Source organism: Capra hircus, chromosome 11, assembly GCF_001704415.2.
Source record: "Capra hircus breed San Clemente chromosome 11, ASM170441v1, whole genome shotgun sequence".
Taxonomy (NCBI): Eukaryota; Metazoa; Chordata; class Mammalia; order Artiodactyla; family Bovidae; genus Capra; species Capra hircus.
This window is the reverse complement of record NC_030818.1, coordinates 25,735,150-25,758,904: the sequence shown is the minus strand read 5'-3', so window position 1 is coordinate 25,758,904 and position 23,755 is coordinate 25,735,150. Positions and strand designations below refer to the sequence as shown.

The 23,755-nt window shown below is 41.6% G+C and overlaps 1 protein-coding gene across 1 annotated transcript in view; it reads right to left on the bottom strand.

Annotated features, from left to right (window-relative positions):
* Positions 1-1,251, bottom strand: part of PLEKHH2 (pleckstrin homology, MyTH4 and FERM domain containing H2) — a 101,187-nt gene extending 99,936 nt beyond the window's left edge. The window contains exon 1 of the mRNA XM_018055177.1: positions 1,150-1,251. The gene's annotated coding sequence lies outside the window, so the exon portion shown is untranslated. The remainder of the gene's footprint in view (positions 1-1,149) is intronic.

Genomic DNA, 23,755 nt, shown 5'->3' with positions numbered 1-23,755 from the left:
CAGTTGTGGAATGAATGCTCTCTTCTCCGAATCTTTGACTTCCTGTTTCTCTTACAAATCCCTAGAGGGAAAGAAAAAGAAAGAATTCATCTACTTAGGCTTACCCTGATGAAGCTCAGGGTACCCACTCATATCCTTTAATTCTCTCCTTTTAAGGTACAGATTAACTTGGCCAGGTAAGTGTGGGTGTCTGTGTGTATTGGTAGTGCTGCGGGAGGGGTGGGGGAAGGAGGCGGGGTGGGGGTGGGGAACCATTCCTAAAGCAGAAAAGATGTCCTTCTTGACTGCACTGAGGCTTGCCTTGTTTAAGGAACCTCCCGACCACCAGCCAGCCAGCACCACTTGGGCAAAGCCGGCCCTTTGGTAGCATTGCTGAGAACCCGTGCTCGTCACTCCATAGCTTCTTGGGGATACACACAGCTGTGTGGTCTAGGCTTGCGACTGGCATTTTAACAAAGAAAGCAGTGACCTGCAGGTAGCATAGCACTAAAGCTTTTCTAGCGTAAATGTTTCAACTTTCCACGGCATTTCGCACGTCAAAATCTACGGCTCAAACGTCCCATCTTTTAAAAAGTTGGGGGAAAACTTCAGAGACAGTTCAGTTTCACGGCAGGTTACCTAAGGGCTCTCTGACATTTTGGCAACTCAAGGTTTAGAAAAAGGTTCTTTAAAGTTTTGAGAAGTTTCACCCCCGAGGTTGCAGTGGGGCTCCCAAGAAGCGGAGGCCGAGTCGCAGCATCTCTAACTGCGTGGGCTACTCGGCAGCGGACGCGCCGCAGCCCTGTCCGCCCCCTGACCAACCGCGCGGCGCCACAAACCTGGGCCCCACGTTTTCAAACAAAATGTCACGGTAGACCAGGGGGCGAGGAGCCGCCGACCACCGCTCCCACACGAGAGCCGTTCTGGGGGCAGCAAGGGCAGCAACGCGGAGTGCGGGGGCTGCTGCGGCGGGGCGCAGAGTTGAGTCCGGTACCAGCTCGCTCCAGCCCTCGGGTCCCGGCCCGCCGGATCCTCCGGCCGCCCCCATCCTCCGTGCGACGTGCCCACCGGGGACTGCGCGCTGTAAAGAGGGCGGGGACCCCCGGGCATCCCCGGGCACCGGAATCTCTGGGGTCGCCTTTCGGCTCAGGGCCTGTCTCATGCGCCTACCTCCGCGCGGGTCCCGGCAACACCGCCCGTCGTCCCGGCCACGTCTGGTGCGGGGCTCCTGGGGTTCTCAGCGTACACCCTCCTAATACCAAACTCGGAGCAGGCGGGAGAGAAGGGCGGGATGCCGCCTCCTCCAGGGACTGGCGGCCGTGGAAGCCAATCAGATGCCTCAGGCGGCCTTATGACGTCACCAGGAGGTGTGGCCAGGACTTTGACCCCTCCTGGTCCCTAATCCCAGCAGAGAGTTCTGTCCAGGAGTTTCTGTCTCTGGCCTTTGCCACACTCAGAGCTCACAGTCTGTTGTAGGGCTCACCTCTTTTCCATTCGCTCTGCCCTGACTCAGCTCTTTCTTGTTTGGTTTACCTGCCTGAAGCGAGTCCTCTTACCAATCAATCCTTCACCCTCTCGTCAGGTTAACTGTCCTGTTTTGATGTACACTCTGACAAAGACCTTCCTTGGCTTCCTTTTGCTTAAATTATCAAAAACAGATCCCTTAGTCTAGTGTTCATGGCCTCCATCCTACTTTTGTCCGGTTTATTCTTCACAGCTGCCCTTCACCTACCTGAGACTGACGCTATCCACTTCCCCACCCCAAGGAAGTCCATTTGCAACATTTACCTACTATTTCCTATGTCCACATTTAAATGGTCCATCTATCCTCTTAAGACCCAGCTCAGACAATCTGCATGTAAGCATGCTTGTCGCCCCACCTAGCAGTAATCTCTTGTTTCTGCTCCCTGAGCATTTAGGTTTTTACTCTTCTTGCTACTTAGCTCATTCTGCCTCGTGTACAGTTCCTTGCATGTGTGTGTACATGCTCAGTCGCGTCGGACTCTTTGCAACCGTGTGGACTGTAGTCCGACAGGCTCATTTCCATAGAATTTTCCAGGCAAGAATACTGGAGTGGTTGCCATTTCCTACTCCAGAGGATCTTTCTGACCCAGGGATCAAACCCACATTTCCTGCACTGGCAGGAGTATTCTTTATCACTGCACCACCTGGGAAGCCCAATCCTGATCTCTCCATTAGGCTGTGCGCTCTCTGAAACCAGGGATTTGTTTTCTTTTTGTATCCTCCTTGGCACCTAGCACGGAGCCTGAGTGACTGATCATTTTAATGTAATTGGATTTTACATTCCAAGATGGGGTCTGGAAAGGCCAATCTCAGGGTTAACGACAAAAAAAAAAGGGAATTCTGAATATTGTGGGTAATCCTTCTTCAGGTTACAAAGCTAGGTCAGACACGTAACTCATTGGTTCACAGTTGGCCAATAGGAAGTGCAAGGAAGCTTTTTTTCCACTACAATCTTTTTTTCTTTTCCCTTCCTTCAACTTATCTCACCTTATATAGAAGAAGCACAAAACAGATAAAGATTTACAAAGCTGTATTGAGGGGAGGCAATAAAGGAGTAAGACTAAAAGGCCAGCAAGTGAGCATCAGGCTTCCATATTTCTTCCAGATGAGCACTAATTTTGGACTGGGTCCCAGACTACCCCCACACACTAAATTCCTTTTGCCTTCTGTGGGAGCTGATGAAGTACATCATATGAAAAAATTGTCTCCAAACAGCTTTGGCAAACAAGCAGGCTGGATTGGGCTTATTTTATAGAGCACACAGGAGTTAAATAAACAAAGTTTAAGTAACTTGCAAAATTTAACACTGCAAGTCAGTAGAGACCAAAGAGCTAAGATCAGGAGAAGAAAGAATGCCAAAATAGAATCATTTCCGCTTGTGAGTCAGAATACTAAATAGACTAAGAGAGCTGAGTGAATAAAGTCACTCATGAAAAGAAGCTTTCTAAACACGGCTGCCACCTTTGGAAGTCTCAGCCAACATTTACTTACCGTCACTTTCTTCTAGAAACATGACAAACTGAATTTGCTTGTAGAGAACACAGCATCCTGTTTCCAGTGTGCTAAGAAAAATACATGGAACAATGGAATATTATTTAGCGATAAAAAGAAAAGAAGTACCTTTAAATGCTACAATATGGATAAACCTTGAAAACATTATGCCAAGTGAAAGAAGCCAGTCACAAAAAAATACATGTTTTGTGTGATCTCATTTGCATGAAATGTGCAGAAGAGGCAAATTTTTATAGAGACAGAATGTAGATTAGTGGTTATGAGGGGCTGGGAAGGATGGGAGTGAAGGCCAAGGAGAGAGGGGTTTCTTTTCGGATAATGAAAACATTCTAAAACTTGTGGTAATGATTGTGCAACTCTGTGAATATACTGGAGAGCATTGATGGGTACAGTTTAAATGAGTGAATTGTATGTTATGTGAATTTTATTGCAATAGAGCTGTTCTTTAAAAAATACATGCTGAAGTTTACGTTTTCATTTTAGTAGCAGCAGTTGGAGAATATCTCTGATCAGTCCTTATGAGTATTCATGGTACTACATAACTTTGTCTCATAGTATTTGCCTTACTTGTAATATTATGTTTGTTTGTGATTATTTGATTTTCTGTTTTCCCCCTGCTGGACTGCACGTACTCTTGCCTGGAAAATCCCATGGACGGGAGAGCCTGGTGGGCTGCCGTTGGGGTCGCACAGAGTCGGACACGACTGAGCGACTTCACTTTGACTTTTCACTTTCATGCATTGGAGAAGGAAATGGCAACCCACTCCAGTGTTCTTGCCTGGAGACTCCCAGGGACGGTGGAGCCTGGTGGGCTGCCGTCTTGGGGTCGCACAGAGTCGGACACAACTGACATGACTCAGCCGCAGCAGACTGCATGGAGAAGGAAATGGCAACCCACTGCAGTATTCTTGCCTAGAGAATCCCAGGGATGGAGGAGCCTGGTGGGCTGCTGTCTATGGGGTCGCACAGGGTCAGACACACTGAAGCGACTTAGCAGCAGCAGCAGCAGACTGCAAGTGCCATGAGAGAAACTATCTGGGTTCCCTCTTAAACATATACCCAGCATCTAGCATGTATGCACCAGGTACACAATAAATATTCATTAAGTGAATGAATAAAGATTGCAGAAATATATATTTTATTAAGTATTTGTAACGTACCAGATGACCAGGAGCAAAACAGGAATGTTTTCTATCTTTATGGAATTGTGTTCTAAGGGGAGAGACACATATTCATCAGGTATTCACACAAATAAATACATAATTACAAACTGCATTAAGGGTGTTGAAGAAATAGCACAAGGTGTTATGCAACTGAAGAACAAGAGGATCTGGAAGTCAGGAAGTCCTTCTTTGATACAATAAAAGTTGAGTTGAGGTCTGAAGCCAGGCAAAAACAAAGAGGTCGTGAGTAGAGCACCCTAACTCGTGGGAGCTATAGGTGCCAGGCCCTGGGGTCTGAGAGGAGGAAACTGAGATATAGGAAGGACTGAATGAAGACCAGTGAGGCAGGGGGACAATGGCGCACAGGGAGCAAGGGGATGCATAGAGCAGGAGGAGGCTGCAGAAAGAAAGAGGGCTAGACTGGGCCCTGGAATAAACAGGGCTGCTCCAAATTCGATGGGGATCTTTTTAAAATCCATGTTCAGACTAGTAAGCCTGGGCTTGGGACCAAGACTGTGTATTTCTAATAAGCTCCAGGGACATGTTTTGAGTAGTAAGGCTATGACATTATTCCAAGAGCCCTGAGAATCCACTCAAGTTTTGAAAGCAACGATGTGATAAGATCAGATGTGGCATGTTACAGAGCAGATTAGAAAAGAGCAAGAGTGAGGACTTCCCTGACAGTCCAGTGGTTAGGACTTCGCCTGCTAATGCAGAAGGTGCAGGTTTGCTCCCTGGTGGGGGAGCTAAGATCCCACATGCCTCGGGGCCAAAAGACCAAAATATAAAACAGAAACAATACTGGAGCAAATTTAATAAAGGCTTTAAAAAATGGTTCACATCAAAAAAAAAATCTAAAACAAGAAGCAAAGAGCAAGAGTGGATTCAATGTATTTCCATTATCCTGGTGAGAAGTGGTGACAGCTGGGGAGTGCTGATGACGGATAAAAACAGTAGGTGACCAAAGTTGTACTTTAGGAACTCTATCTAGTGTGCTAGAGAGAATAGCCAGAGGGGGAAATGATTCAGAAGCTAAGAGAACAGTTCAATGAAGATCTGAAGTAGGGTGCTCACGGTGGGAGAATGAAATGGAGGCCATGGTGGGAATTAAAAACTTTGGGGGAAATAGGGGCTTCCCTGTTAGCTCAGTGGTAAAGAATCTTCCTGCAGTGCAGGAGACACGGGTTTGATTCCTGGTCAGGAAGATCCCTGGGAGGAGGGCATGGCAACTCACTCCAGTATTCTTGCCGGGAAAATCCCAAGGACAGAGGAGCCTGGTGGGCTATGGTCCATGGGGTCACAAAGAGTCCAAATGCAACTGAAGCGGCTGAGCATGCAGGCAGCACCATGGGTGGAACAGATAAAAATCAGCAAACATATCTGTGGCAAAGAGTCGGGCACGACTGAGCAACTGAACTGAACTGAACAATGCATAGGGCGCTGTTCCAAGTGCTTTAGTGTATATAGTCTCATGACAATCGTGTAGTATAGGTACAGTTGTTATTCCCGTCTGAGAGATGGGTCTGTTGAGGCATACAGTTTAGGTAACTGCCCCAAGGTTGTACAGACATTAAGTAGAGGAATTCTGGCTTCACAGTCATCTCTACTGCATCTCAATTTCTTTCAAGAAGTTGAATCTTCAAGTTCTGAAAACTGATTAGAGCTTAGGGATGGGAGGCTATGAGTAACTGGGAAATGATGGTCCAGAAGCAAGGAGAAGAAAGAATTAGTTTAGGGGAAGAAGAACGAGATCTGGCTTGGATAAGCCAAGTGCAACCTGAGCTGCCCTTGGAATAGCCAGGAGAGCCAGTAGAAAATTAGGCTGAGTTGAGGACAAAGGCTTAGGTTTAGGTTTACATTTCAAGGTAATCTGCACAGAGGGGAGATTTTTGTAAATTGCAGAATGATTGCTGACCATAAAGCTGCTTGGCATAGTAGGAGTAAGAGCAGAGAGGTTGAAGGAAGCAGGGATAAGGGAACTGGGTAAATATTAGGGAAGAAGAGCCTGGCTCTTTAATCCAACTGCACATAAAATCCAAAATATGCAAGGGGAAAGGAGATACTGATGCCACTAGAATAAGTGGATGGCTTCTGGAACAGAGATACTAGAAAGTCCGTTTCAGAAAGTAGAATTCCCAGCACTTGGCTAAGCTGCTGCTAAGTTGCTTCAGTCGTGTCCGACTCTGTGCGACCCCATAGACAGCAGCCCACCAGGCTCCCCTGGCCCTGGGATTCTCCAGGCAAGAATACTAGAGTGGGTTGCCATTTCCTTCTCCAATACATGAAAGTGAAAAGTGAAAGTGAAGTCGCTCAGTCGTGTCCGACTCTTTGAGACCCCATGGGCTGCAGCCTACCAGGCTCCTCCGTCCATGGGATTTTCCAGGCAAGAGTGCTGGAGTGGGGTGCCATTGCCTTCTCCCCCAGCACTTGGGGAAATATACAAAAGACAAGGAGAAGATTGAAGGGAAAAAAATAGGGCTTGTAAGATCAAGCTTATTGGCTGACTAGGATACAGTGTTGGGTGTACCCCGTGTTGTCTACCTGCAATTCAAGAAATCAGCAAACTCTGTGCCTCAAAGTGTCCCTAGAACCAGGGAGACAAGACAAACAACCTGGCCCTCCTAAAGGGGATGAGCAGGAAGATGGCCTGCCAGGGTGTGTTTCCAGTGCCCAGGCATAATGGCCTGTTCAGTCCTCTGGATCTGAATGAAGGCGGGATCTCTTTAATCTCACTTCACCGGGTGAGCGGGGCTCCCTCGATCATAGACGGGTGTGAGCAGCAGCTTGTAGGTGAAGCCAGGCCAAGGCCAAGAGTGGTGGAAGTGAGAGTTTAATGGGCACTGGTAAGACCACAGAGAGGACAGTGTGCACAGAGGAAAAAGAGAAGCGCTAAGGCAGAGCTTTGCATGTGTGCATGCTAAATCACTTCAATTGTGTCGCACTGGGGCCCTCCAGGCTACTCTGTCCATGGGATACCCCAGGCAAGAATACTGGAGTGGGTTGCCATGCCTTCATCCAGGGGATCTTCCCAACCTAGGGATCGAACCCACATCTCTTAGGTCTCTTGCATTGGCAGATGGGTTCTTTTGTGGGTCACTTGTTTTAAGGGTTTCCCTGGTAGCTCAATTGGTAAAGAATCTGCCTGCAATGCAAGAAACCCTGGTTTGATTCCTGGATCAGGAAGATTCTCTGGAGAAGGGATAGGCTACCCACGCCAGTATTCTTGGGCTTCCCTGGTGGCTCAGCTAGTAAAGAATCCACCTGCAATGGGGGAGACCTGGTTTTGATCCCTGGGTTGGGAAGATCCCCTGGAGAAGGGAACGGCTACCCACTCCAGTATTCTGGCCTGGAGAATTCCATGGACTGTATAGTCACAAAGAGTTGGACATGACTGAGTGACTTTCACTCTCACTATTTTAAGGCAAGTGAAAAGAAGTGCAGACCGTGGGAACAGATTGAGGAGTAGTCAGCAATGACTTGGTCAGGACCCATGAAGTTCAAAAGAAAAGACACTACACATAAAGGTCACACAGGAAAACAGTGACCCAAACCATATAAGCAAGCATTAAATGTGAACAGAGGATTTCTTGCATTTGGAGTCAGTACCTAGCAGGCAGAGTCAGCCATTCTGGTTCAGATTCTCCCTACAGCTAATAACTAAACGTTTCCCTCTCTAATGACATTGCATAAAGGGACAGCTTAAGTCAGAAGAAAAGGAACAAAAAACACAAGGAAATGGACCACAACATCCCTTGATACTGACAATTAGAGAAAAGACACATTATGAGGACATTACTATGTGCCTTGGGATAACTGTAAAATCATTTCCTTCGGAACAATGACAATTGTTTTGTTTGTTTCAGAAAACTGGCAAGGTGACTGAAGAAGTATTTGAGGGCCACTGATGAGATGGTTGGATGGCATCACCGACTCAGTGGACATGAGTTTGGGTAGGCTCCAGGAGTTGGTGATGGACAGGGAGGCCTGGCGTACTGCAGTCCATGGGGTTGCAAAAAGTCGCAAAAAGTCGGACACGACTGAGCGACTGAGCTGAACTGAACTGAATAAAGTACAATCCTAAAGTTTTTGATGGGTGTCAGAAGCTTGCATGAAGCGTTTGTTTGAAAGGTAGCAGATACACAGCAGGAAAGTCTGAAGAGTTGAGGTGAGCAAGAATGTACCGATGGAGCAAGGGAAATGTGAAAATGAGAGCAATCTTCCCTGGGTTCGGAAGATCCTCTGAAGGAGGGCATGGCAACCCGCTCCAGTATTCTTGCCTGGAGAATCCTCATGGACAGAGGAGCCTAGCGGGCTGCAGTCCATGGGGTCCCAAAGAGTCAGACACAACTAAGTGACTAAGCATAGCATAGCACATATGTAGGAACAGAAGAGAGAGGCAATGTCTTGTTGAAGAGGTGGGTTGAAATAATGTGATATGACTTGGCAACAGCATTTTGAACTAATGGCTGGATAAAAATAATTACTTGCATCCTTGTTTTCAGTAAGTCTTTTCCTTTACTTATCCAGATTCATGTGGCCCAAGATTTTGAACTTTAGTGCTTTTTACCCTGTTACATATGCAAATCAATACACAAACTTTTTTTATAGTTCCCCATAGTCATTTTTGTCTTATATTGCTTCCTGATTATAAAAGAAATATAAATTAATTTTCCTTGGAAAATATAAAAAGATATAACAAAGAAATCTAAAATTACCTACCATCCACCATCAGTCCTTTATTCTGTAATACACTCTTTTCCCTTAATGATATTCCCTTATAAAAATTATGTTGAATTCACACTTTTTACCTATTACACTTAAGATTTTACTGGGAACGTTTTCTCTTTTTTTGTACAATTAGTTTATTTCCAATTCTTGACTAGTATAGAAAGAACATAACTGCTTCAATACTTTCATGACTTGCTAATAATCTTTTGGAAAATGTTTAAATAACAACTTTATTGAGATATAATTCACATACTGTATAATTAACCTATTAAAAGTGTACAATTCAGTACACCATCACCATAATCAATTCTATAATATTTTCATCAACCCCAAAGGAAACTTAATACCCTTTAGCCATTACCTCCCCTCTGTGCACCAGAGCTAGGCAATTACTAAGCCACTTTCTGCTCCTATAGATTTGCTTATTCTGGGCATTTCATATAAATGGAACCATAAACTATGTTATCTTTTGTGATTGGCCTTTTTCACGTAGTATAATGTTTTTAAGATTTATCTATGCTATGGAATGTATTAGCAATATATTCCTTTTACAGCTAACTCCTATTCTATTGAGTAGACTATATCACATTTTGTTTATCCATTCACCTGATGGTGGACAATTGGGTTGTTTCCATGTTTTGGTTGTTAGGAATAGTGCTGCTGTGAATATTTGTGTACAAGTTTTAGTGTAGACTTAGGTATTCAGTTCTAGTGGACACTTGGGTTGTTTCCGTGTTTTGGCTGTTAGGAATAGTGCTGCTGTGAATATTTGTGTACAAGTTTTAGTGTAGACTTAGGTATTCAGTTCTATTGGAAGAATTACAGCAACTCTTGGCACTGGGTCAGGAAGATCCCCTGGAGAATGGAATGGCAACCCACTCCAGTATTCCTGCCTGGAAAATCCCATGGACAGAGGAGCCTGGCGAGCTACAGTCCATGGAGTCTCAAAGAGTCGGACATGACTGAGCAACTAACGCTTTTTCTCTCTTGACACTGGAATTGCTTGATCATATGGTAAATTTAAGTTTAACCTTTTAAGGAACTGCCAATCTGTTTGCAAAGTGGTCACAGGATGTTACATCCCCACCATCAGTGAAATGAGAATACCACTCTGTCTGCATTCTCATCAGCACTTATTATTATTTGACTTTTTGATTATAGCCATCCTAGTGGCTGATGTAGTATCTTATTGTCTTTCTGATTTGCATTTCTCTAATGACTAATGATGTTGAACACCTTTTCATGTGCTTTTTGGTCATCTGTATAGCTTCTTTGGAGAAATATCTGTTCAAGTCTTTTGCCTACTTTTCAATTGAGTTATTTTTCTTTTTATTATTGAATTATAAAATATATATGCTAGATACAAGTCCCTTACCAGATATAGATTTGCATATATTTTCATAAATTCTGTGGGTTGTCTTCTCACTTTCTAGAAGAAAAAAAATTTAATTTAGACAATATCCAGTTTATCAGTTTTTTCTTTTGTTGTTTGCACTTTTGGCATATGAGTGGGGCATGGACAGTCTCTGCCTTACCACTTACATGTATGGTAGCATTGAAAATTAAAATATATATTTGCTATTCATATTCATAAATTTCATATCATGAATACCACAATGTCAGATTTTGGTAATATCATATTCATAATTTGTATCATGAAGACAGTGTCTATTTTTTCTAGTTTCTCTCCAGGTCAGCTTATCTATTAGGCAGAATAGACAAAAGAGAAATCTTTTGTCTTTAAAATCCAAAGAGAAAAAAGGAAATTTGTGGTCAAAGAAATGTTCTTACATACCAGTATTAATATACTTCTTTTCATACTGGCACAGTGGTAAAATATCATTTTTAATGTTGTTGGTGGTTTTTTTCCATTGAAGAAAGAGCCCACAAAGGCAAAAGTGTCAGGTCGAGGAAAGTACTAATATGAAAACGAGAGGATTTTGGTTTTGTTCCTGAGAGAGAAAAGAAAAGAGAGGGGCCATGAAGGCAAATGGCAGGATGACAGAGAGCTGGTATGGTGTAGGGTAAAGGGGCAATGAGAAATACCAAGGCATGATGTGGCCAAGGACTTTTGAAGAACAGGAAGTCTACTATGTTTTAGGTTATTTGCTCTGGGATGCATGCTGTGGCTTCTCTCAGGAGCCCAGTCTTCTGTAGTGTCTGCAAGGCTTATAAATGCTTAAGTAAGAAGATGGGATCAAATTTCACATCTAATACTTATGAAACAAAACAGAAAATCAGCAGCCCAGAGGCAAAGTGACCATAAGGCCATCAGCCTGCAGAGAAATCACAAAAATCTTAGGTGTGCCTTATTTTTCCTATGGAAGAATGGGTGGAACTGGGTGATACGGGAATTGGGCTGCTAGGAAAGGAGATTGGGCAGACCGATCTACATCTCAAGAGATTGAAAGGGCCTAGTTGACATCTAGTTAAATTTAACTTTTAGTATAACTTTTAGTGGGCCTCCCAGGTGGCTCAGTGGTAAAGAGTCTGCCTGACAATGCAGGAGACGTGGGTTCGATTCACATTTAGTGTTTTTGCCTGGAAAATCCAGTGGACAGAGGAGCTGATGGCTACAGTCCATGGTGTCACAAAAGAGTCAGACACGACTTAGTGATTAAACAACAAAACTGAAGCCTAAGTTGATTTATTATTCTCTCTGAGTTCTTACTTAAAAACATATAAGATTTGTAGGAATAAAAATAATATAGAAAAAACTCATATGGATTTAGCTATTATCACTTTATTCATATATTTGCCTTGTTTGTTTTATACCCATTTACTTGTATCTCTTTACACCCACTTACTGAGACATACATCATGGTTCCTCATAGTGTTTGTCTATCTTAGCTGCAATAAGTAATAAACCCAGCTTTTTTACCTACAAGTGTGTTCCTGGTGGTCTCTGGCCAGAAGGAGGTGACAAAAGTAGATATTCCACTGAGACTCAGAGGAAGCCCTTACCACCATGCACAGGACCTCCAACCCAATAGTCCTGTGTGCACCTGAGAGCCCTGTCTCTCTACCTGCACGTACTACATTAAACTCCAGTATTTCACTGAAGCCTCTCAGTGTTAGGTTTATTTTGTTTTCGTAGGAATGAGCTCCCTTAAGATTTTTTTTTTTTTTTGAAACATAACCAGTTTTGTATTGTTCTTTGGTGAAATTATTTTCTAGCCAACGCCTGCTTCTGCTTGACAAGCATTTTGAGAGTTGTTTGTAAAAGGAAAACCCCACAGAGAGAGGATCTAAACTTTCTTCCCTCTCCTTGCAGAGAGAACAGAATTAGCTTTTTCAAAGAACAATTTCATGTTTGTAGAGAGAGGTTCATCTTGGGCAAGTCTCAAGGACTAAGGCGTTCAAAGGTCTCCACAGACCAGCTTGAAAAGTTTGAATAAACTTTTCCATGGGTTACCTTTACAGACCTTATAAGGACCTCATCTTGTCTTTGTTTCCCTGAGAACTGCTGTGTTTAATTTCATCAGCAGCAAATCAGGAGACTCAGTTCAGCTCTGGATTAGCTATAGCTGGCCTTTGGCCAAGCTCTGGAGACACAGTTAGCCAAGCACCGTCCTTACGAGCATTCCATTCTCAGGGGGGTTTCTCAGTACAAAACTGCACCTCTTCCAGGCTAAACACCTGCTACCTTTTTGTTTTCTTTTTACATCGCAAACTTGTGTACTTGACTTTCTCACTGGCACAGTTTCATCAGGGACATTTTAGAATGCAGTCACCAGTCAAGGGAACTTTTGACATGAACAAGGTTTTTTGTTTGAGAAGTGCCTCAGAACGAAAAAAAGAAATTTTCTTAAGGAGATTGTCTGTCTAAAAAAGAAAAAAATTTTCTCACCTAAGAAATATTCCCCCCTCCATTTTTTTTTTTTTTTGGTAATTTATAGATTAATGATATCTAACTTCTAATTTATTCCTTGGCAAAAATTTTCAATGATTCAAGTTATGTCAAAATTAACTGCATATCACTCATTTGTGTATATATCATCAGGTGTATTTTTCTATATCTAAATTTTCTTCCTCTCCTTGCACAAGGAACATGATTTGCTTTTTTTTAAAAAAAGATTTTTGTATTTATCTGACGCCAGCTCCCTCACATATTTTTCTTTTCCTCTCTTTTTCCTTCTCTTGCGAAACTTTAAGAATTAATCAATTAAAAAAACTGATCAGTTGTTATGTGCTCACTCTAGGGGGATAGTCCAGGCAAGCAGTCAAAAATATCTGAAGGAAAGAAAGAAGTTATTAAACTGTGTTTCTCTTTATTAACACTGAAAAGTATATTTATGTATTAGCCTGCATAACAGCTACAAGACAGGAAGAAAAACATTAAACTTCAAGATGAAAGATTTTTTTGTCATGATAGAATCTTTAAAAATCAGTTTACCATATAAAAAAATAATGTCAGCCAAACAGTTTGGTTCAAATAATACCATTTAATCACATTTCTTGTGATTCAAACATCTTAAATTTCCTACATTGGTTTTATAAGTTAAATAAATTACCACTGTTTCTATAACTTGCTTTAAGTAAAAAATTATATATGTAAAATTGTTTTCAACTAATTGAAATGATAATGAGTGTTCAAAGGGTTTAATTTTACAAATTCTCACAATGCTGCAGATGTAAGGATTTATTGTTGCAAATCATAGGATTTAATGTGCTAAGTAAATTATGATTTCCAGATCTTTAACTAACTTTAAAACCTTAGACAAATGACTAAGTTAATTAATAAATAATCTTTGGATGCAGAGAGAGTTCCTAAAAAAAGAAACAGAAAAATTGGTCACTAAACAAAATTTGTTACCTTATTACTTAAATTGACAATAGAGTAACAAAATTTGTAAGTACATTTAAATGATATTACACGTACGACTTAGTTATTTTTGCCTCTCAAATTTGTTAGAATTACATGAAGTAAGTACTAAAGGAGAGAAACATTTTGGTTTTCAATTTCCTAGTTTTCTTTTGTGTCTGAATAAAAGAAAATCTGGTTACTCTGGTTAAATATGGAAATTAATATGAATGTTTAACTATACCAGATACAATAATATTTTTAAAATCCAAATATATATACAATAATAATGTATATCACATTTTGGTTTTTATTAAGAAAGTTAGAGCATTTCTTGGCAGTCCGATGGTTAAGAGTCCATGCTTTCACTGCCAAAGGCATGCGTTCAATTTTGGGCTTGGTAACTGAGATCCTACAAGCAGTGCAGCACAGCCAAAAAATATTAAAATTTTTAAAATGAAAAAAAAAAGGAAAGTTTATTCAGATGGCAAATTTACTAAGCTACATACATTTTTTATCTATCTTATATTAAGTTTATTATATTTTAAAACTATAGTTAAAGGCTTCAAATTAATATCCGTTTTTATATTTGTATGTCTGTTTATGTATGTGGTATTATATATTTATATATCTGTTATATATATACACACATGTTAAGACATCCCTGGTGGCTCAGATGGTAAAGAATCTGCCTGCATTGTGGGAGACCCGGGTTTGATCCCTGGGTCGGGAAGATCCCTGGAGAAGGAACTGGCAACCCACTCCAGTATTCTTGCCTGGAGAATCCCCATGGACAGAGGAGCCTGGCGGGCTACAGTCCACGGGGTCACAAAGAGTAGGACACAACTGAGCGACTATATAATGATGATAATTAAGCCATATCAATACATTCTTTACTGCAAATTGTTACATAAACACACACAGGAATAAAAATAGAATTTGGATCCTTTTTCTATAAAATTAACAAGTTATTTTATGAACAGATCAGTGAAGGTAAGAAAATTATTTTGCTAACTTTTAGCACAGAGTCGGACACGGCTGAAGTGACTTAGCAGCGGCAGCGGCAGTGCTTCTTGACATAGTTTTAAATCCATTTTCAAGTCTTTCCTGTTGAAAAAAGTTGGATTCCTAGCAAACATTGTTGCTTATTGCTGTGTTTTTACAACTTTGCTGCAAGTTGTTTTGTCTTTAGATATTTATGAAAATATTTCCCTGGCGGTCCACTGGTTAAGAATCTGTCTGCCAATGCAGGCGACGTGGGTTTGAGCCCTGGTCCGGGAATATTTCATGAGCCGAGAAAAGAGTAAGCCCGCGTGCCACCACTGTGGAGCCTGTGCGCTAGAGCCTGGGAGCCCAACTACGGAGCCCATTGCTGTACCTAGTGAAGCCTGGGTGCCCTAGAGTCCATGCTCAGCAACAGGAGAAGACCCTGCAAGGAGACACCCCCACACTGAGACTACAGAGTAGCCCCTTCTCGCCACAACTAGAGAAAGCCCACATGCAGCAACGAAGACCCAACAGAGCCAAAACAAATAAATAAATAAAATTATATCAAAAAAAGGACAGAGTTTATGTTCTTAGGCAAATCATACTTAAGTAAACTATCTTTCTTAAGTACAAATAGGTTTTATGATTGAGCAGTTTTCAAGTTTAAGAATAAACAAAGCAACACGCTCACGTATAAGAGCAAAGACAGGTAGAAAAACTGCCTATCAAAATGTGTTTCCAGGATTCTAGATTCACAATTCCTATTTTCCTTTTTGTTTATACAAAGTCTGAATAAACACTAGCGGTATTAATGCAAATATACGGTAATCTTGAGAGACCCATTGCTCATTTGAGGATTTCACTGAGTAGCCAAAACAGCCGCCTTGTCCAAAAGTGTGACAGCAATAGTAAAATGTGTAAAAACTTTTAATTGATTTTGTTTTAAGGTTTTCACTAAACTTAGTACTTCCCGCGCTGTATAGACTCTTCCATTGACAGAAAATACTCATCACTTTTCAACTTGTCATCTAATCTTTATGAAATATAGTTGTCTTGGCAACACTAACACAGACACTTCCTCCCTTTACCTGAAAAAAGAGAACCCTGCATTACTTAACCCCTACCAGGGAACTCTTCATATCTTTTATTGGCCTTATAAAGACTCTTGAGCAGGGGACCCCAAAGAATCTATCACCTGATGATCTGAGGTGGAGCTGATGCAATAAAAATAGAAATAAAGTGCCCAATAAATGCAATGCACTTGAATCATCCTGAAACCATCCCCACCCTGCCCCACCATCGGTCCATGGAAAAATTGTCTTCCATGAAACTGGTTCCGGGTGTCAAAAAGGTTGGGGATCGCTGCTCTTGAATATTCCTTTATTTAATTATGTAATAGCTCATACCTAAAAAGAAAAACTAAAAATTGCCAAGTGGGCTATTATATCACAGACATGAATTTATCCTTGAAATTTGAGCTTCTCATAGAAATTAAACCAGTTCAGATGGCCATATTAATTGTTCTTGTCAATGCCTGCTAATGAAAGATAAAATATTTGTACTGATAGTGGGTATTGTTTGGGTTAGTCTATGATTTCAAAAGGCTTTAGAAACAAAGGAATTTCCTGAGCATTACAAGAATCCTCACAAAATGAACTGTGAAACAAGAACCTTGAGATGCTTTGCTAGTACCTAGAGAGATAGCTACAATAAAAGTGAAAGTTTCACAAAAACCCCTCATGACATTATTCAAAATAGCTATGAGAAATTAACCATGAAGTAGAACTGAGATTCACAGGGTAATTTTAAGAAGTACTGCTGCTGATTTTTCCAATGCATATCTTATTTGCCAAATATTTATAATTCATTTCCTCATTTCCTTGGGACTTTGCTCAAATATAACCTTATGAAGGAGGTCTTCCCTAACCACCCTACATGAAATAAGAAACTTCTTCTTCCCCATCCTGCTTTATATTTAAGCAGATTGTCTACTGTCTGTTTGCCCCAGTAGAATGTAAGCTCTATGAGGGCCTTTGTTCTTTCATTTTGTTTATTTCCAGTGCCTAGAAATATCTAGCATATGATGGAAACAAATATGTATTTATTCAATAAATGAAATATGCCTTCCTACGTCCATTGCACTTAGCAGCATTCATTTATTCATCAAACAAATAGTAAGTTTTATCTTCCAGGCAGTATGTTGAGATCTGGTGATGAACAGTGACTAACCTCTGCCTCCAAAGTGGTGATGGTCCACTCAGAGGGGAACTGACTAGTAAATAGGCAATTAGAGCACAGTGTAGTAAATGCTGTATCGGGGAAGTTCAGATACTATAGACCTGTACAGCAGACTCATCCAGCCAGTCTTCAGGGAGTGGAGAAAGAATTCCTGGTGGAAGTAACGTCCTAACAAAAACATGAAAGACAAGGAGTTAACCCAGGTGAAAAATTAGTAGAGTCGAGAGTGTTACACACAGAGACGGGTCTACAGAAAGACTGAAAGCGAGAGGCTGTTGCCAGATTAAAGACTTACACCAAAGGTGTCGATCGTTCCACGTGTTCAGGTCTCGCACCATGCTGTCTCCTGTGTTGGGAAAGTCTGGAATGCCAGCTTATAGCTTAATCACCTTTACCGTCTGAAAAACTTTTCACTATGTATCTTCTCCTGTCTCACAAAAGCCGATGTAGCCTCTTGCTTCTTTGTCCCATCACTAAAATCAGTGTTTCCTCTGTTCTAGCCTTATCAACATTTTTCTTCAGCATTAGATGGAATTTCTTAGAGACTAGAAAAATGACTGCAGAGTAGAAACATATAAATATAGACATAGACGTAGACAGATAGTTTTTATCAATTACATCTATCATCTTCTAGCTCTTGTTTGAGTAGTAAGGAGGGGAAGAACCAAAAACGTCTTTTTTCGTAATATGGTTAATATTTGTCTCCACTTGTCGTTGTTGTTCAGTTGCTCAGTTCAATGTGACTCTTTGCGATCCCATGGACTGCAGCATGCCAGGCTTCCCTGTCTTTCACTATCTCTCAGAATTTACTCAGTCTTATGTCCATTGAGTTGATGATCCCATCCAGCCATCTCATCCTCTGTCGCCCCCTTCTCCTCCTGCCTTCAATCTTTCCCAGAATCAGTCTTCTCCAATGAGTCTGCTCTTTGCATCATCCACTTGGTTTTACGAAAGTAAAAGCTGAGATGGAGCTTGACATGCATACCTTTTCAGTTCAGTTCAGTCGCTCAGTCATGTCCGACTCTGCGACCCCATGGACTGCAGTCTGCCAGGCTTCCCTGTCCATGACCAACTCCCGCAGCTTACTCAAACTCATGTCCCTTGAGTTGATGACGCCATCCAACAATCTCATCCTCTGTTGTCCCCTTCTCCTCCCTCCTTCAGTCATTCCCAGCATCAGGGTCTTTTCAAATGAGTCAGCTTTTCGCTTCAGATGGCCAAAGTATTGGAGTTTCAGCTTCAGCATCACGCCTTCCAATGAATATTCAGGACTGACTTCCTTTAGGATGGACTGGTTGGCTCTCCTTGCAGTCCAAGGGACTCTCAAGAGTCTTCTCCAACACCACAGTTCAAAAGCATCTGTTCTTCGATGCTCAGTTTCTTTATAGTCCAACTCTCACATCCATACATGACTATTGCACAAACCAAAGCTTTGACTAGGATGGACTTTGTTGGCAAAATAATGTCTCTTCTTTTTAATACGCTGTCTAAGTTGGTCATAACTTTTCTTCCAAGGAGCAAACATCTTTTAATTGCATGGCTGCAGTCACCATCTGCAGTGATTTTGGAGCCCAAAATATAGTCTGTCACTGTTTCCATTGTTTCCCATCTATTTGCCATGAAGTGATGGGACTGGATGCCATGATCTTAGGTTTCTAAATGTTGAGTTTTAAGATAACTTTTTCACTCTCCTCTTTCACTTTCACCAAGAGGCTCTTTAGTTCTTCTTTGCTTTCTGCCGTAAGTGCGGTGTCATCTGCATATCTGAGGTTATTGATATTTCTCCTGGCAATCTTGATGCCAGCTTGTGCTTCACTCAGTCCAGCATTTTGCATGATGTACTCTGCATAGAAGTTAAGTAAGCAGGGTGACAATATACAGCCTTGATGTACTCCTTTCCCAATTTGGAACCAGTCTGTTATTCTATGTCCAGTTCTAATTGTTGCTTCTTGACCTATATACAGATTTCTCAGGAGGCAGGTCAGGTGGACTGGTATTCCCATCTCTTTAAGAATTTTTCACAGTTTGTTGTAATCCACACAGTCAAAGTCTTTAGCATAGTCAATAAAGCAGACATAGATGTTTTTCCGGAACTCTCTTGCTTTTTCCATGATCCAGCGGATGTTGGCAATTTGATCTCTGGTTCCTCTACCTTTTCTAAAACCAGCTTGAACATCTGGAAGTTCACGGTTCACATATTATTGAAGCCTGGCTTGGAGAATATTGAGCATTACATTACTAGTGTGTGAGTTGAGTACAATTGTGTGGTAGTCTGAGCATTCTTTGGCATTGCCTTTCTTTGGGATTGGAATGAAAACTGACCTTTTCCAGTCCTGTGGCCACTGCTGAGTGTTCCAAATTTGCTGGCATATTGAGTGCAGCACTTTCACAGCATCATCTTTTAGGATTTGAAATAGCTCAACTGGAATTCCATCACCTGCACAAGCTTTGTTTGTAGTGATGCTTCCTAAGGCCTGCTTGACTTCGCATTCCAGGATGTCTGGCTCTAGGTGAGTGATCACATCATTGTGATTATCTAGGTCATGAAGATCTTTTTTGCATAGTTCTTCAGTATATTCTTTCCACTGCTTCTTAATATCTTCTGCTTCTGTTAGATCCATACCATTTCTGTCCTTTATTGTGCCCATCTTTGCATGAAATATTCCCTTGGTATCTCTAATTTTCTTGAAGAGATCTCTAGTCTTTTCCATTCTATTGCTTTCCTCTATTTCTTTGCATTGATCACTTAGGAAGTCTTTCTTATCTCTCCTTGCTGTTCTTTGGAACTCTGCACTTAATTTTAGGAAAGCAGAAGCTGAGATGGAGCTTGACATGCATATCTATTAGGGACCAACTTCTGGTTGGAAAGGGGAGGATGTAGGATTGGAGTAAGAATGGTGACATAGGCTCCACTAAGGCTCAGGAAATGCCAGGGGGAGTCTGAGAGAACACATACAGCCCCAGTCAGAGTTGTCCCACAAAGACCACACATATACTAAGAATGCCATCAGTTGATCAATACTCAGATGGAAGGATGTGAGCTTGGGTGTGGCAAACAGTTTCAGGAAACCTTGATGGGAGTGTCAACTGGACACTGTCTGGTCACTGAATTCCCAGCAGCCTGGGTAGTAAGTCCTTCCTTGAAGCACAGTCTTATTCCAAAAACATACTATCGTGATTTCCAATGAGGTAGGTTATATTCAAATTTCCCTAACAAAAATGTGTGTATTTTAAAAAGTGTGGAAAACATCAAAGGTATATGATTGAAATCAGTTTATTGGGAATATAATACACATACATTTTTCTCAGAGATATTATTGAAATCTGAAGCACTGCCATGTGGCTTTCTGTCTTTAAGTTTGATGGTAATAACTTTAAGCCAGAATTTTGGTTTACTTTGTCCCAGAAGACATCTAACATTTTCCATGTTGGATTGCAGATCACTTTTTCCTTTGAGGTACTATGAACTTCATTTTCCCATCCTTTTTCCATGACCTCAAGAGCCAACTATCCAAACAAATTTCACTTAAATTGATTCATATGGTAGCTCTGTACTTTGAAGTTCAGTGTTGATCTTTTGTATTATAAACTTATTTTAAACTTATTTTAAAGCAATGAAGTCGAGTGATTTCTTGAAATATATTCAATGTAATACAATGTAATAGAATCCAGAGGAAAAGTTTTTTTCCCCACTAAAAGGTAATTTTTATAATGTTAAACTTCTTTAATGATATTAAAGATATTTAATGATATTGATATTAAAGAAGTTTAGCATTATAAAAATTACCTTTTAGTGGGGGAAAAGAACTTTTCCTCTGGATCTAAGAATAGTTTCTCTTGTGTGCTTTTTTTTCCTATCCTTGTGATTCTAGATCATTCTATTCTACTGCTGCTCTTTCTTTCTGACTGTGTTTCTTACTGGTTCTAACCAACATTTCAAATGTTTTTCCCTAGCTTCTGTCTTTCACAGCTTATATGGGATTGCTAACAATAGGATCTAGAGGTAACCAATTATACATTAAGGGTTGATTTTCCGTTAAAAAAACATTCGACTCATAGACATTTAGAAAACTGTTTGCCAGACTCTTAAACCTCAAGACTCTTGTGACTCCCTGTTGTGCTTCCCTGTACACTTAAATCTCTAGCTGTCACTTGAGGTGGTAGCCTTTTCCTCTTTGTTTTACTCCACCATAACAGAATAGCATTTGGGTAGGTCCAGCTCAGTTCTTTAGATGCTGTTGGAGCACTTGTTTGCAGCAGACTATAGCAAGGCTTCTCTGGTGACGCAGACGGTAAAGAATCCACCTGCAATGTGGGAGACCTGGATTCAATCCCTGGGTTGGGAAGATCCCCTGAAGGAGGGCATACCCACTCCAGTATTCTTACCCATAGACAGAGGAACCTGGTGGGCTGCAGTCCACGGGATCACAAAGAGTTGTACACGACTGAACGACTAAGCACAGCACAGAGCAGGGACTAGAGGAATAAAGATAATTCCAGTCCTCCAGGATTCTGCTCTCTGATGGGGTAGACTTTAGTTTATACAAAGCTCAGTACTAACGAAGAGGCATACAAAATGTTCAATGAGACAACAAAGAAAAAACACATAACTCAATCTAGAGGCTTATAAAGACGAGAGCTGATTTGAATATTAAAGGATACTTAATAAGTGTTATCCAGTCCTGTATTACTAGAGAATTGTGTAGGAGGCACAGGAGGGGGACCATCAAAGTAATATATTCCATGCAAATAGCATGTGTTATATTCTATAGGGCATGGAGACCACTGAAGAGTTTCAAGCAGAGAAGTGCCTTGGATTTTGGAAATATCATTCTCACTGGTGTGACAGAAAGGAAGGCTCGAAAGTAGTGGTTCTCCATGCGTCCTGGACCAGCAACTTCAGCATTACCTGACAACTCAGAAATGCCAGTTCTCAGGCCCCACTCCTGACCTACTGAATCAACAACTCTGAGATTGGGACCCACCAATCTGTGTTGAAACAAGCCCTGCAGGTGATTTTGATGCAGGGCAAGTTTAAGACTTACTGCTCTGAATCAGCAGGTGAGTGTGCTCAGTCACTTCACTTGTGTCCGACGCTTTGTGACCCCATGGAGCCCACCAGGCTCCTCTGTTCATGGGATTTTCCTGGCAAGAATCCTGGAGTGGGTTGCCATGCTCTCTTTCAGGGGATCTTCCCAACTCAGGGATGGAACCTGTGTCTCAGGCAGATTCTTTACTTGCTGAGCCATCAGGGAACATTTGACAAAGCCTAGAGCGGGGCTGTGGCATCCCGCTCCAGTACTCTTGCCTGGAAAATCCCATGGACGGAGGAGCCTGGTGGGCTGCAGTCCATGGGATCGGTAAGAGTCGGACACGACTGAGCGACTTCACTTTCACTTTTCACTTTCATGCATTGGAGAAGGAAATGGCAACCCACTCCAGTGTTCTTGCCTGGAGAATCCCAGGGACGGCGGAGCTTGGTGGGCTGCCGTCTATGGGGTCGCACAGAGTTGGACACGACTAAAGCGACTTAGCAGCAGCAGCATAGCGGGGCTGAGATTAAGAAGGAACTCACCTCAGGTACAAAATTTAAGAGAGTGCTAAAATCTTGAGAACCCAAGATAAATAATATGTCAAATTAATGTAACATTTTGAAAAAATCAAAATGAATGCCAAAAATTCACAGTGTTGTTTGTTTTAGGGCTCTGTGTTATTGTGCAACGGAAACAGTTGTTTCCAATCTGCTTGGGGTTCCCAGGGCCCGCACAGCTGTCATATGTCCCAACAGGCTGATTGGGTAATATGAGGTTCGGGTCTGGCTTCAAGGGTATGGGAACTGTGCAGGTGAACAGGGCCTCACATGCAGAGGGACCCTACACTTAGAGAGGGCTCCCCAATTGTTCACTGTTCTGCTATCAGTGTGAATTCTTCATAATTTAAGAAGGGGCCCTGTCTTTTAATTTTGTACTGGGCACTGTAAAGTATCTTGGAATGGTTTTCAGTTTTTTTTTTTTCCTTCAAATTTCACATTAGCAGAGAGTAAATTCAGTTTTCTTGTTATTGTATAACTTTAACTTTTTGCACTTAGTTCAAAATATGAGAGGACATTTTGAGAAGTGTACATAGGGCACAGATTTTTCCTTTGCCTCCAACATGGCCCAGCTCAGGAGGAATACAGACATTAATTGTCACAACTAAGGGTTCTACTGACATCTAGTGGGTCGTGACTAGGGATGCTGCTAAACACCCTACAATACACAGGACACTTCACAAGAAAGTATATGGTTCAGAATGTCAGTGGTGCTGGGGTAAGGAGGTTGTTAGCTGTGTCTTGTATTAGGACAGTTATTGCAAATATGGAACTATCTAGAACTTGGTGATTAGTTAGCTGGGAATGGAGTTCAAGGGAAAGAAAGATCTTCAGAGTTTTTGCCGCTTTAGGAAACAAGCTATATGGAGAATTCAGGAGAATTCAAGAGAATTCTGAAACAAGACAAAAAGAAATGAGTTTGAGGCAGGGCATCCAAATAGAGATGTTCATTTGAAGGGGAGCATCTGAAGCTCTGAACAGGGTTTAACACTGTCCACAGGTACCTCTATTACGGTCCTCTGCCCATACCCAAAACGCCAGGACAATTCCACTCCTCCTGCTTCAGGGAATGGACACCATAGCTCAACCAGGGGACAAGGAAGGCAATTTTCGGCTTTTTAAGGTCCACATGATTTTTCTGAAACTCATGGCCGAGAAATTGTTTTGTTCATTTCAAATATTTAGACCCTAAAGGGCTCAAGAACAGAGTTTATTGTCATACTATAAGTA